The sequence below is a fragment of the Peromyscus leucopus genome, chromosome 14 (genome assembly GCF_004664715.2).
Source record: "Peromyscus leucopus breed LL Stock chromosome 14, UCI_PerLeu_2.1, whole genome shotgun sequence".
NCBI lineage: Eukaryota > Metazoa > Chordata > Mammalia > Rodentia > Cricetidae > Peromyscus > Peromyscus leucopus.
Genome location: NC_051075.1, coordinates 31,196,735 through 31,208,325, shown reverse-complemented (window position 1 = coordinate 31,208,325; position 11,591 = coordinate 31,196,735). Strand labels below are relative to the sequence as shown.

The following is an 11,591-nucleotide window of genomic DNA, read 5'->3' as shown; positions in this document are numbered from 1 at the left end:
ATCTCAAAATTGTCCTAAGCAGTTTGTAGTCCAAAGTCGATTTTTCCATGATGTTAATCAGCTTAATGGCTTTATCATAGTCCATGTGGAATCATCGTTGTAGGATCCTGTCATCTTTTTGAAGATTTCAAAGTCACTGTTAGGCATGGTCATGGTTTCCTGCAGACTTTTTTTTTTTTGCCTCCTCTGTGGTTTGGAGCAATCATAGTCTGATAAATGTCTGTCTCTCGGAACCATGAACATTCTTCCCTAGAACAGAAAATCTTCACAGCAATTTTTCCCCACCATTTGTCTTGCCAAGCTTTTCCAAACTGACCTTTGCCTATGCTTTCTTGTAACACGATGGTCCTGGCAATTCTTCTCTGAACCAGCAGCAGTAAACCCTTCGTCCCAGGTAGCAGCATCACCGCAGTCACCAACATGATGAGAAGGAGCTGGCAACGTGGAGCAGTAGCCACTGCTTCCATGGTCCCACCACTGTTTGTGGCTCAGTTTGGGCCAAAGCTTCTCCCAAACCTCCTAGGCCGGCCTCAAACTCCGGATCCTACTGCCTCTGTCTCCTTCAGCAAATCCTACCGGCGTGTGCCACCACAACCGGCTGAGTGTAGCTTGGGCCTGAGTTGGGGCTCACAAGGCCACAGGCAAACAGCTTTTTCATGAATTCGTAACACGAACGTTGGGCGCCAGATGGCGCCCAACGAGAGGGCAAGAGTTTCCACCTAAAACCTGAGAAAAGATTCTAAAACGGAGCTAAAAACAGCTTCCTAATTGTCTCAAATGAGCAGCAGCTGCCGGTTTGAGTTACTGGCGGGTTCCTAGCGTGAGAGCTCGGTCTGCAGTATGGCGGGAATGAGGCCTCTGCAAGTGGCACATTAAGCTGCGTGGTGGATTTAGCCTTTGCTAGTACAAAACAAAAAAAGAGGTTTCTGGGCTACACGCTGCTTGGATAAAAGCATAGACCCACGATGGCTCCCAGAGCTGGCGGAAAACATACCACCGCCATGTTGGGAAGCTGAAGTGGGTGGAGCCAGCAGCCACAGCGCCGTTTCAGGCTTAAAAGGCTGCAGTTTAAAGCAATAGGCTCAAGGTAATATAAAAAATAAGCCACATAAAGATGGCTACCACACAGAGAATCTGGATTATGTTCTCTTTGATATTTGTAACTGAAGAAAAACATTTGATTACAAAAGCTGTTGAGTTATGCCAAAATGTATATTTTAAAGGTACCTTGACTTCAAAATGTGGATGTAAGGATATGTTGCTTTGGAAAGGAGGCTCTGCTTTTGTTTCTACAGAAAGCCAGAGGCTATGGATTTGTTCCAGATTAAGATACATCAGGTTTGACCAGCCAAGACCACCTGAAAGGTCTCTGATGACACCATGGCCCAGATGATCCAACATCCAGAATCGTTTCAAGTCACGGACTACTCCATGATCCTAAAATTTTCTTTGTGTCCCCATAAGATACAGCGCCCCCCTCCAGCAGGAAGTAGTAAGAGAAGCTACGCCCAAATTCCCAAATATACCAAGCTGGCTTTGGAGATGTATAAAAGTTAAAACCTTCCTTTTTTAAAAAAGAAAAGGGGAAGTGCTGTGGGATGGTCTGTATGTCAAATCTGTTGCTCTGATTGGTCAATAAATAAAACACTGATTGGCCAGTGGCCAGGCAGGAAGTAGGTGGGACAAGGAGAGAGGAGAATTCTGGGAAGCAGAAGGCTGAGGCAGAGACACTGCCAGCTGCCGCCATGACCAGCAGCATGTGAAGATGCCGGTAAGCCACCAGCCATGTGGCAAGGTATAGATTTATGAAAATGGATTAATTTAAGCTATAAGAATAGTTATCAAGAAGCCTGCCACGGCCATACAGTTTGTAAGCAATATAAGTCTCTGTGTTTACTTGGTTGGGTCTGAGCGGCTGTGGGACTGGCGGGTGAGAGAGATTTGTCCTGACTGTGGGCAAGGCAGGAAAACTAAAGCTACAAGTCTCTTTTTTTAGCAACTGTTAACTGTCTATACATCTTGGGCAAGTGTAAGATTTACTGAGATCCTTTTCCTAGTAACTCTAAGCTATATAGATACCTATAGAGGTATGTGGTCTCTTGAGCTCCCCCTCAGTACATGGCAGAAAGTCAATGGGTTCAATCTTGTCCAAATCAACTTAGAATAACATAGCTGGTGATAGTTCTAGAGGGCAACTACCATGTCATGCCAGAAGATACATTCTGCAGGCTAATGCAATAGAGTGGTAAATTTTCTTTAGTCAATTTGTGTAGAAGCAACTTTGATGAAAAATGGAGATTTTTCACAGTTACGAATTTCAGCACTACTGAATATTATGATTATGTCTACATAATTTATCAGCATGCTTCAAAAATGAAGAAAAAACTGCCAAATTATATTTTTAAAAGTATGCATAGAAATAGAAAAAATACTAATTTACACAAGGTGAAAATGTAGTCTTTATAATATTCTCACAAATATTTGAATGGAAGTCTTTTACTGTAATATCTAGTGGAACTGGCCTCCATTGTTCAATGGGTCTCATCGAGATGACAACTTAGACATAGTTTATAGCAAAGTGACTCTCTTTATTTCAACTGGCTGGGACTATACTCAGCTATTTGGATCCTAAGTAGAGCATCCAGTGTTCAGAGCATAGGGTATTTGAAGGCAGAAATGACATCCTAGCTTGGGTTCCTAGATTCAAGTTAGATAATTTCCATGGGATTCTCCATCAAGGAAATCAAATTCTAGTTAAACCTGAAATGGCCTCAGCAAGAATACAAGATGGAGGTACCTTTGCCCTGTCTTGCCCTTTGAAACCCCAACTATAAATATTGATGGGGCTTGGTTTTCTGTGGTGGTCTCCATGTATTGTAAAGAGAAGTTTCCTTGATAAAGCATGAAGATAACAACTATCTGTGAGTAGAAGAACAAATATTTATAAATTTCAGTTAGAAATTATGCATGTTTAGTAAGTTAGAGGTTGTAGATTCTCCTCCAATAACCATAATTTCACTAGCACTGAGTAGTTAGTAAGATTTTCAGTGCCAGGAACAACCAAATGGTCAGGCTTAAAAACAACATTATATAATTATGAATATATATATATATATATATATATATATATATTATGTAATAATAGTTGATTCAGAAAAAGAACATGATTTGAAGGACAGTGGAGAGGAGTATGTGAGAGTTCTTGAAGGGAAGAAAGGAAATGGAGAATAACTGTAGTTATAATACAATCCTAAATTAAAAATAAAAATTCTGGAATAAAATTATGAATGGTAAATTTCCCTTACCACCAATAAACAAGGTCGGATTTTCTGCATCTAACAATGCTGTTCTCCTCTATATTCAGTTACTCAGTAAACTTATTTTTGCTTACTTTCTTTCTCTACTTTTTGTATAGTTTTGTGGAACATTATCTTTAGATTAAATCTCTATCATGAATAAAATTTGTCATCAATTTTTATATAGCCAAAACTTAAAATAACCTGATTTATTTTCAAATTCCATGTAATTTTGATGGATTTTTACCACTGAAAGAACAGCTACGTCTTTCTCCCATTTCCTCAGGCATAAAAAATATATCAAAGTTGTGTAAATGGTGATTTGTGTTTTTCAGTAAAAAAAAGAGAGAATATATTACTTGATGTACAATGAAGAAAATAATCTTTAATTACTATTAATTTTTCTTTAAATGAAAGCAACATTTAAGTACAAAGTATTGATAGTACTATTTGAGTTTAATCCTATCCACGTATAGGAGATTCATACAGACAGTTTCAAAAGCAGAAAAAAATTCAGATATGATTAACTATAATATCATAAAGAAGCAGATAAAAGGGTTTGATCACAGTTGGGCCCTTTAGAGTGTCTCAATTTCATTCTGATTTGATGTAGTGCAAGCATCATATGCACATTGGAACAAGCAGATATCCTGACATTCTGTTCAAGATTATTGCCTTGTGTGCTGCTGCAGTGTTAGGATATTTGTTATGCAAGCTCATCTTATAAAATGTTTTTTTTTAATTGGGCATTGTCGGGCTTCCTGATGATTTCACTATTTTCAGAAGAAGTTTGGATTGTTTTTATGTAGGAAGTTTGCTGAGCTCCATCATTGGCGGCTGTGCACAGCATGCATTCCCCCTACTCAGCCTTGCTTTCCTCATACCTTCTTTCCTCTAAATTTAAATTTATTTCAGCTTGAAGTAATGTGTGTAAGGAATCATCAATTGGGAATTAGGTGAGGAATAAATGGAATAATTGAATAAAAATGTGCAAAATTGACAGAGTTGCAGTTCACCTACATTTAAAGAATGATTACCTGAATTGCTTAAGCAGTTTGTATGTAGTTGGATGCCGATGCATTTGATGTTAATGCTTTTAGGTGTCACTTAACTTTACTTGGACACCTTGTATGTAAAGTACCTCAGATTCTGATGTTAATACCTCCCTAAGGCAATGAGACATATTTACACTTACTTCGGTCACTTATTTCATCTATTAAGTTCAGAAGTTATCCTTTATCATTTATTAGACCACCATGTACTTTGATAGAACACTGTTATCAGGCTTTACATGGTCACTATTTCCCTTCCTAATATCCCCATAGTGATCACAATTATGATCTTCATATTGAAAACTGTTATCAGATCAAGTAACAAAATTAAATATAGCTATGAGCTACTTACTCAGTTGCAGATATACATAGTTTTCTTATTTCTTATATAGTTAAGCAATAACTATAAGTTTTATTGTAAGTTACTAACTCTTTTTAAAAAATTATGATGCAAAAGCTGGAAGTCACCAACTGATTGCAAACTACTAGGAATAGAAACTTGTTGAGGACATTCTAGGAGTTGAGTTTCTGGGAGTGCTTCTTTTTCTGCATTGGAAATGCAGACATTACATTAAAATAACATGATATGTCCTTGGTAGCCATCGTTCGCTTTAGCATTTCATAAATATTTGATGTAATAAGTGCTACTTTGGGGCAACTAAATATTCCAGTGTTATTGTGGTGGATGAGGAGTCCAGATCCTGTTCAAAGCCCATATATGATTTTGACCTGCTCACATTCACGTTTCTTCAGTTTCCTAGAACCTCCTTTAGATGTTTGGATTTGGGGAGATAAAACACCAAGTAAAATACTTGTGTTAATGAGTTAGAAGAAAAGTAGGAGTAAAAAGACAGTTTCCTGTCCTATGAAAACTGTTTATGTGAATCCTATGATTGACAATGGAGGATGGAGATTTGACACCCAGCACCCACATCATGGCTCACAATGATCTTCAACTCAAGTACAGGGAAGCCAATGCCATCTTCTGTACTCCTTGGAAAACTGGCTTGCACATGGTGTGCACATAGTCAGGAAAAACACTCATACACAAAATAAATAAATTAAATAAATAAATAAATAAATAAATAAATAAACCAATAATGAACAAACAAACTCACAGCCCAAATTCCAGAACAAAGCATTTAAATTCAGGAGTAAAAACAGAATAAAATGGAGACATGGAATATGCAGCTGATGAGATGGTTGTCTTTCAGAGAACCTGTGCTTTCTTCCAAAGAACAACCTGATGGCTCACAATCATCTGTAACTCTACTTTCAGGAGAGCTAATGTGCAATCCCAACCTTCATTCCATCAGGCAAACATATGATGCCTATTATAAGATATATATATATATATATATATATATATATATATATATATATATAATAAAGGCATGCATACACACTAGTTTATATTTTATGTTTTATATATATATATGGACATTAACTATATATATATATATAATAAATGCATGCATACACACTAGTTTATATTTTGTGTTTTATATATATATATGGACATTAACTATATATATATATATATATAACACAAAATATAAACTAGTGTGTATGCATGCATTTATTTCTCTCTCCCTTTGACTATGCATGTGATATGAGTAGCTATTTGAAGTTATTGCCTAGGTTCTAGCACATTTTATGGATTATAGCCTGGAATTGAGAGCCAAAAAGCTCCAGGAAAACATGTGATGTATATAATGTATATAAATACATGCATGCAAAACATTCATACATGTAATATTAAAATAAATACATATTTTTAAAATTCTATGGTACATCCCTACACATGACAGATTATACACTAGTGATTGGAATCTTGAATGACTAGGCTGAGGAAATAAATTACTTACTAACTTCAACAGGAAATGCTTATAAAATTGATCCTGATTGAAGGGTTTTTCTCCCTTCTTTAAAAGGATTAAAAAGCAGCTTTTATAAAAATTCAATTAGCACTTCTGCCTCATAATGCTTGTGCATATGCCATTGATGAAACCTTAGTGAATATTCTCATCTGAAGGTAGATCAAATCCTCTCTTAATATGAAGATCTCAATTAAGATTTATTAAAATTTCTTATGATGAGGCAAATTAAGAAATTGTTGATATAAGCAAATGACATATATTAATTTACTTTGCATAGGACATAGTTGCTGCTAGCAGTAGGGGTTGGTTATTTAAGGAGCTAAATTGCTCTGCAGGGTGTAGATGAAGCCAGGCAATGAATGGCTCCAATCAAGCTACCCACATTCTTGTGGGATATTGTGACTATGGTATTATCAATGCTATTACCCAAAATATGCTGCTAATTATAATCACTGTTTCGAATCCAGGAGATTTTAAATGACACCTAACTTGTAAAGGCTTACAGCAGTGCTGAAACTGTAAATTAAGCATATCAACAACTCTATTCCTATTAAGGGCAAAACAAAAGATAGTTAACTGTATTACACACTGATTCACATACACACAAACACAGACATATGCACACATTTCTCACTGTATCTGAAAGATTTCCATCCTGGACTATTTTTATGAAGACTAAAATTGAACATAATTTTTTAGTGAAGGGGCTAGGCATAATAAACTTCCCAGTAGTGAACCACTACCCTTTATTGGGAATAATTTTTTTTCATAGAGAGTAGTGTCTGTCACATCCATCATTCCATGGACAGAACCTTAGATTTCTCAGAGATTCTGAAGCCAAAACAGCATTACAAATAGTTCATGAAAAACCGAAATGCATGCTATTCTTCTGTATGAGGTTTCCACTGAAAACCAAGTCAAACCTTATTATCTGTCACCTGATATTAGTCATTAATGGACAGTCATTAACAACTTACACAAAAATATAGCAAGAGAACTTTCATATTGATTGTTACAGCTAACTCCACTTGTCAACTTGGTACAACCTATATTCTCCTGGGAAGATTACCTGTACCTATTTCCAGGGTCTCCTTATATGGCCCTAGCTGGTCTGGAACTCATTATGTAGATCAAGCTATCCTCATACTCACTAATATTCACCTACCCTGCCTCCTGAATGTTGGGATCAAAGGTGCATATCACCATGCTTGGGCTATTAAAAAAAGAGTTTCAATATGTAACTGTCTACATTGGGTTGGCCTGTGCACATCTCTGTAGGGAGTAGTCCTTCCTAATAGACTTAATTAATGAGAATACTCTCAGTCCACCATGGGCAACACCATTCCCTAAGGAGGAGTCCTGAATAGTGTGAGAGTAGAGAAGTCCAAGTTAGCAATCAGGCAACCGCAAAGGCAAAGAAGCACACATGCATGCATTCATTTCTCTCACTTTTTGACTGTGAATGTGATGTGAGTAGCTGTTTGAAATTATTGTGTAGTTTCCACCACAATTTATGGATTTGTGGATTCCTGCGAATTTCCCTAGCACCAGGTTTCTCCGTATCCTCATGATGTCTCCCTCTATCAAGATATCTCTTTCATTGTTCTCCCACTCTGTCCCTGTTCCAGCGTGACCATTCAGTTCCCTTACGTTGTCATTCCCCTTGGCCTACCCTCTATTGTTCCCCCTCACCTCCAGTTTATTCAGGAGATCTCATCTATATCCCCTTCCTAGTGTGATCCATCCATTCTTCTTAGGGTCCTTCTTGTTAGCTAGCTTCTCTGGAGTTCTGGGTTGTAGTCTGGTTATCCTCTGCTTTTATGATTATTATTAATTATTAATTAATTTATTTATTTTGGTTTTTCAAGACAAGGTTTCTCTATGTAGCCCTGGCCATTCTGGAACTACCTGACTTCAAACTCAGAGATTCATCTGCCTCTGCCACCAGAGTGCCGGGATTCAAGGTTTGCACCACCACTGCCTGGCTTACTCTTATACTAATTAGAGACATGACACCATAGACTAAATTAATCTCATTTGAGGATTGAGTAAACCATATTGGTTTGGTCTCAGTTTATGCTTATTCTTATTTCCTAATAAGATTAAAATATTAATTCAATTTTTACCCAATTGAATGTCCATCTTTTGATTATATTCTCTCTCTCTCTCTCTCTCTCTCTCTCTCACACACACACACACACACACACACACACACACACACACATATATATATATATATATGTATATATATATATATATATATATATATATATATAACCTTCTCAGACCAGATCATGTTCAATTTCTTTATAAGTACAGCAGTTGTTAACAATTACAATCTTTGTGCATTTCCTTTATTTTATATCCTTCTCAAGTATGTTTCTAAAAATAGCTAATGCAGCTGAACCTTGAGACTGGCGATTTGTGTGTGAAGCTGTAAGTTTAGTACCTCAAACAACAAAAACTGCTTATGAGAATTTACTGCTTTTTAAAAATAGTAAATGCATATGTTAATAAGTATAACTCAGATGTGTTGTTCCTCAGATTCTGGCCATGAGCTACATTTCCTTCTTTTCACAACTCCAGTCAATCAGAATCCATACATACTGTTTAAATTTATAGCACAATGAGGGATTCACTTTCTTCCTTAAAAGTTTAATGTCAGGCAGGAAGCGTTGCAGCTCGTGACCAGGTGCGCGACGTACAACCAGACGGGCAGCTTTCCTATCAGCTCATGGAAGCGAACTGGGCGGCAGTGCTATGGCAGAACAGGATGTGGAAAATAAGCTTTTGGATTATGATGAAGATGAAGAGCCCCAAGCACTCCATGAGCACTCCAGCTCCCCAGAGGAAAGATGTCAAAGGATCTTATGTCTCCATTCACAGTTCTGATTTCCAGGACTTTGTGCTGAAGCCGGAGCTCCTGAGAGCCATAGTTGACCGTGGCTTTGAGCATCCTTCAGAGGTCCAGCATGAGTTTATTCCCCAGGCCATTCTGAGTACGGATGTCCTGTGCCAGGCCAAGTCTGGGATGGGCAAGACAGCTGTGTTTGTGCTGGTCACCCTGCAGCAGATCGAGCCCATCAATGGCTAGGTATCAGTACTGGTCATGTGCCACACAAGGGAGCTGGCCTTCCAGATTAGCAAGGAGTATGAGTGCTTCTCTAAGTACATGCCCAGTGTCAAGGTATCTGAGTTCTTTGGGGGCCTCTCTATTAAGAAGGATGAAGATGTGTTGAAGAAGAACTGTCCCCATGTTGTGGTGGGGACACCAGGCCGGATCCTGGCACTCGTATGGAGCAGGAGCCTCAACCTGAGGAATGTGAAGCACTTTGTGCTAGATAAATGTGACAAGATGCTGGAACAGCTGGACATGCACCAGAACATGCAAGAAGTTTTTCGCCTGACACCCCATGAGAAGCAATGCATGATGTTCAGTGCCACTCTGAGCAAGGAGATCCGGCCCATCTGCAGGAAGTTCATGCAGGATCCCATGGAGGTGTTTGTGGACGACGAGACGAAGCTCACTCTACACAGGCTGCAGCAGTACTATGTCAAGCTCAAGGACAGTGAGAAGAACCGGAAGCTTTATAACCTCCTTGATGTCCTAGAGTTTAACCAGGTGGTGATCTTTGTCAAGTCTGTGCAGCGTTGCATGGCCCTGGCCCAACTCCTAGTGGAACAGAACTTCCCAGCTATTGCTATTCACCGAGGCATGCCCCAGGAGGAGCGCTTGTCCTGCTACCAGCAGTTCAAGGACTTCCAGCGGCGCATCCTGGTGGCTACCAACCTGTTTGGCAGAGGGATGGACATTGAGCGAGTCAACATCGGCTTCAACTATGACATGCCAGAGGACTCAGATACCTACCTTCACCGAGTGGCTCATGCTGGTCGCTTTGGTACCAAAGGTCTGGCAGTCACTTTTGTATCTAATGAGAATGATGCCAAGATCCTCAATGACATTCAGGACCGGTTTGAAGTGAATGTGGCAGAGCTTCCCGAAGAAATCGACATCTCCACATACATTGAACAGAGCCGATAACCATCTTGTGTGTGTAGCCAATCCTCTTCCTACGTGACAATTGGGTGTATCTTTTTTATTGTTCCAAAGCTGTAGCTGTGTAAAAATAACCTTTTATTGTGGAAAAAAAAAGGTTAGTATGAAGAGGTCTTGTTTAAAAATGAAAGAGGTCAAAACAAATGTTTTCTCATTTATTTTTCAGTGAGCTTCTTTCTCTCAGAGAATCTGTCTCTGCTCCCTCTCATCTCTTAATTTTCTTATCATTTGGAAATTCAATGCATTTGTACAATGTGTGATGAGCATACCCTTCTGCCTTTACCTCACTCTATTAAATATCCCAGTGTTCCTCACCCCATATCTCTTCCAACTTCATGTCCATTTTTTATTTACTTTCTGCTTTGGCTGTTGATAACTGCTGAGTCCAGTTCAAGGTGCTCTTGTGTATATGGGCGTGTAGTCACTCAGTGGACTATGACCTCCTACCAGTGACCACATCACCAAAGGGAGTGACTCTGCCTTCCTCCTTTAGTAGCCACCAGTTGCCACACTTCCCATTAAGGAGGGTCAGCGGATCTGCATAGGGTCAAAACAATAGAAATTCCAGCATGACCTGGGAGGGGGGTTACCCTAGTTGCCCTATCTTTCTTTCCTTTTGTCCTTTTTTTCATTCTTTCCTTTCTATTAATTGTTGTGAGGGTCATTCAGTATGAAAAAAACAGCAGCAACAACAACAACAAAAACCCTACATCTTAATGGCGAACTAAAGTCATGGTGGTTTTAATTTATTTTTATTTCACAACTGAGTTTTGTGTATCTACTTTTTCTTGAGTGATTTTATTTTGACTACAATATCAATAATTTCTCCAATGACAATGCCTGTAAGGAAACTTTCACAGTCATGAAGCAATATAAATAAATGTAGTAGTATTATCTTAATCTACTTTTACAAAGAAAAGATAGTAAGTGGAAGGATTAAATTACTTTCTTGAGTTAAAAGGCATTACATGATATCAAGCAATGGATATTGGACAGTAATGCCCTTTTCTTGACCACTGTGAGGTTCTTTTTACAAAGTACTTGCCACAGTTCTTAGCATGCATGGCTATAGAAGAATGAAGTCATCTTTTAGTGCATTCCACTGTTTATGGGTCAAGATTCTTTGTAATGATTTCTGGGCTGCCATGTATATTTAATTGACAGTTCCTAGAGTTTGACTATCTTACCTCCATTGAAATCCTTTTTTATTTTACTGTTAGCTCCTCATCACTGTTGTGGATTTTGGACTACTTCCCTTCCTGAGCTATTATTTCCTAGTCAATTGCCTAGCGTTGGAGGTTTGCTT

General features: G+C 38.4%; 1 pseudogene; it reads left to right on the top strand.

Moving 5' to 3' along the window:
* Nucleotides 1-8,988: 8,988 nt before the first annotated feature.
* On the top strand, nt 8,989-10,270 carry LOC114706809 (annotated as a pseudogene).
* The last annotated feature ends 1,321 nt before the right edge of the window (nt 10,271-11,591 follow it).